The following is a 5,000-nucleotide window of genomic DNA, read 5'->3' as shown; positions in this document are numbered from 1 at the left end:
TCACCCCCACCCCCCTTCGCACGAATAACTTTGCTCCCTCACCCTCATCTCCAACTCCCTTGCTCCCTCACCCTCATCCACACGATAGATAGATAGATAGAGAGAAAGGGAGAAGAGAGACTGAGAGAGGGGAGAGAGAGAGGAGAGAGAGAGAGAGAGAGAGAGAGAGAGAGAGAGAAGAAAGAGTGAGAGAAGAGAGAAGAGAGAGAGAGAGAGAGAGAGAGAGAGAGAGAGAGAGAGAGGAGAGGAGAGGAAGAGAGAGAGGAAGAGGGACAGAGAAGGGAGAGACTGAGAGAGAAGAGAGAGAGAGAGTAGGAGAGGGAGTGCTAAAAAGGCAAAGAGAAAGAAAGAAAAGAAAAAGAAAAAGAAAAAAGAAAGGGTAAGAGAAAAAGAAACAGATATAAACATATACAGACAGACAGATAGAGAATCGTAGGGAGAAACAGAAGAGAAAGAAAAAAGAGAAAGAAGAAATACAGAGAGAGGAAAACCGGGAAACGCCCCCCCCCTCCCAACACACGTGCAGCCAAAGGATCATGAAAACCAAAAAGAGCAATTGCTTGTCAAAGGCGATTATCATCCTCTCTCAAGGGATGCAATGCAAGGTCGGGAAAACTAAAAATAAACACGCAAATTAAAATGAAATAAAAATAAAAATAAATATGATATTGGCGAAGGGATGTTTTTGATGATCAGGATAAAATAATTGACGTGGAAAATTATACGGATCAACGTAAAAAAAAAAAAAACGTTGAAAATCGTAATGTCATTGGAATGATGATAATAGTTAGGATGACAAATTTAATAATGATGTTGATGGTGATAGTAATGATAATGATAATGGTAATGATAATGATAATAATGATGATGATGATATAATAATAATAATAATAACAACAATAATGATAACAATAATAATAATAATAATAACAATAATAATAAAGATAATAATAATGATAGAGTAAACTCACAGTGAGCATGACATGTACGTATGATTATTTGTTTTCGATTTCTATGTTCTATTTTCGAATAATGATAATAACAATAACAATACTACTGCTACTATTCATAACAATAACAATAATATTCATAATCGTAAAGTTAGTAAAAATAGTAATAATGATAATAACAGTAATAATAAAAAAAATGATGATAAAAAGATAGAAGAAAAATTAAATACAGACGAAAAGACATGAAAAAATAAAAGAAAACGAACGGAAGAAACAGAAAACGGGAAGACAAAAAAACAAAGAAAACGAACGGAAAAGAAAACAGAAAACGGGAAGACAAAAAAAAAAAAAAACGAACGGAAAGAGAAAACGGAAAAGCGAGGGATGGCGGGGGAGGGGAGTGGGGAGAGGGGAGAGGGAGGTTAGACGAGAGGGATCTTATCAATGACAAATGAAAGATATATTAAGTAACACCAGGAAGATATAGATTACCCTAAAACATGTCAGCCTCGAGCTATACAACCATTTTTTCCCCTCCCGTTCCTTATCTCTCAGTTGCACACCTGCCATCTGGTGGAAACGAGCTCACATCCTTTGCAAGTTGAATTAAGGCATGGAAGTTGCAAGCTATATTAGAGAGAACATGGAAGGAATATTAATTGCAGAGATGATTATGCAATTCCGGAGTGATTCTGAGGGTATCTTCATCGTCAAGGGAATTAAATGATTGTGATTATTTTATATTGATTATTGATGGTATTAAGGATGATAATAATACTTATGATAATGATGACAAGGATTATTGTATCATAATACTGATAATGGTGATATTAATCGTATTTATAAAGGTAAAATATATGTGATAATGAAAAAAAATATCGTTAGAAATAACCTCACCTTTCCGAATGCAATTTCATTTTCAACAAAAGTATCGTTTTTGTATCAATGAACTATATCATTACTTTTTACTGGTTTTACTTTTGCTGTTGCACTGTGCATAATACATACTGCTCCTGATATCTTTATTAGTATTACTACTGTACCATTTCCCAAAAGCAAAATAATATCAATTGCATTTATCATAATAGTGATACTAACGATAATGTTGATTATAGCTGTAATGGTGTGGTTGATATTTATGACAGTGATAATTATAATAATAGTAATAATAAAATAATAATAATAATAATAATAATAATAATGATAATAATAATAACGATAATAATTATAACGATAATAATGATAACGATAATAATGATAATGATAATAATAATAACGATAATAATGATAACGATAATAATGATAATAATAATAATAATAAAAATAATGAAAACAACAACAACTTCGCGGTTTCGGCCAAAGAAATAAGTAAAAAAAATATATATAAAATCAGTCCAGTGATAATGATAATAATAACAGTGACAATGATAATGATGTTGACTAAGGATAATATTAATGATGGTACTAATAATAATGATGATAGCAATACTGTAATCATCATAATAATAATGATAATTAAACAATGATAATAAAAGAAAAAAATAACAAAAAGTAATAATAATAATGTTAATGCTACTCATACTAATAAGCATAATAACTATAAAAACGATGATAACAATGATATTAGTAGTAGTAAAATAATATATTGATATGATAATAATAATCATTATAATAAAAAAAATAATAGTATATAATTGTAATAATATGATTATAATAATACTACAATAATGATAATGAAGAATAGTAGTAGTAATAACATTAATAATAATAATAATAATAATATAATTATTATTATTATTATTATCATTATTATTATTATTATTATTATTATTATTATTATTATCATCATCATTATTATCGATAATAATAAAAATAATGACAATAATAATGATGATAATGATAATACTACTAAAAATAATAATACCATAACTTTAGTAATAATAATAATAATAATAATAATAATAACACCACAACAACAACAACAACACAACAACAACAATAATAATACTAATGATAATAATAATAATAATAACAATAATAATAATACAAATTATAATAGTAATATAGATAACGATAATAATTATAACAATGATAACGAAAATAGGATAATAGTAATAGCGGTGTTGTTAACAAAAGTAGTAGAAGTGACGAAAATATCGATGATGATAATGACGATAATAATGATGGCAATGTATAATTAATTAGTGTAAATCAAGAGCATTTGCAAGTGCTGGCAACTTTGTTCATTCTCTTTACGTCTGTGCCAGAGCATGATCAGAGATGCGTGGGAAGTTCAAAATGTAAATAGGGTGTTTTTGCAATCCAGCAATTTTGGGCGTAATCTTGGGTGTTTGCATTGGAGGAATATTCTAGATTAGGACAAGGTACCTAATTTTCACACTGTATGAAAAAAGGTTTATCTGTAATTAGGATTTTTAAAAATCTATTTATTATTATTATTATTATCTTTTTAGCATTGTTTTATTATTATATTATTGCTCTGAGGTGCAGAATATGTTTTGTTTTGTCAAGTACGATTGAATTAGAAACTGAAATTAGGCTCGTCAGATTAAAAGTAGAGAGTAGATTATCATTCGATTATGATATACATTAGTGTTTCTGTGATGATATATTTCGTTTTTCGGTATCATATTGGATATTTTTCGTTAGATGATATTGGACAGTCATTTCCTCACAAAGAATAGAGTTCTGCGGTAATGTTTAGCATTTCAGTTTTATTTATCTATTTTATGTAGGTGAATGAATTTTATGCAGTTTTGCTCAGTTTATACATTATTTCAGGTTGAAAAGAAAATTATTTCTGTCTGGTGACGCGTAAAACAAAGATTGTGATGATAGTAACGATAAAGGTAATGAGCTTGACAACAATGTAGATAATGCTGAAAAATTTTAATCATGATCATAATGATAATAACAACGGGAATGACAGCTAAGCGACAAGACAGCACCAAAACAACAACAAAAACGATTAACATTATTATAATATTAACAGTACTATTTATAATACTGATAATGATGATAATATTAACAACAACGATAACAATAACCATAACAAAACAATAAAATAATAATAATAACAACGAAAATAATAATAACAACAACAATAATAGCAATACTAATATTAATGATAATAATAATGACAAAATAATAACAATAATAATGATAACGATATGACATAGTAAAGAATGTTAAGAACCGTGATAATGATAATGAGGATGAAGATGGTACTATTGATATTGATAATAGCAGCAATTACTATAGCGATAATAATAGTAAAGATATTGCTAATTATATATATACACATATATATATACATATATACATGAAAGATGGAATAATGCAATGCCGCATTGATATCGATAAATAACAACCCTCCCTGACCAGGACTCGAACCTAGGTCACTCCGGGTATGAAACCGGAGGCCAGTGCTAAACCAACCATGCCACACGACCCACTAAAAGGAGTGTGCAACTAGGATCTTACTAGCTCCATAGACATTACCTGTCTACTCATACTTGAGTAATGACAGCGAAGTTTTACGCTCACTCCCCGTGGGCACTCGGTGGAAATTGATATCGATATTTATCGATATCAATGCGGCATTGCATTATTCCATCTTTCATAAATATACCTCAGGACATCTGACTTAGGATTTGAATTGCTATATCAATTTCCACCGAGTGCCCACGAGGAGTGAGCGTAAACTTCGCTGTCATTACTCAAGTATGAGTAGACAGGTAATGTCTATGGAGCTAGTAAGATCCTAGTTGCACGCTCCTTTTAGTGGGTCGTGTGGCATGGTTGGTTTAGCACTGGCCTCCGGTTTCATACCCGGAGTGACCTAGGTTCGAGTCCTGGTCAGGGAGGGTTGTTATTTAACATATATATATATATATATATACATATATATATATATATATATATATATAATAAATACATATTATTCCAAAATATATATATATATATATATATTATATATATATATACATATATATATACATATATTATTAAATATTATATTAATATAAT

Source organism: Penaeus monodon, chromosome 39 (assembly GCF_015228065.2).
Source record: "Penaeus monodon isolate SGIC_2016 chromosome 39, NSTDA_Pmon_1, whole genome shotgun sequence".
In the NCBI taxonomy this organism is placed as follows: Eukaryota; Metazoa; Arthropoda; class Malacostraca; order Decapoda; family Penaeidae; genus Penaeus; species Penaeus monodon.
This window is presented reverse-complemented; position numbering follows the sequence as displayed.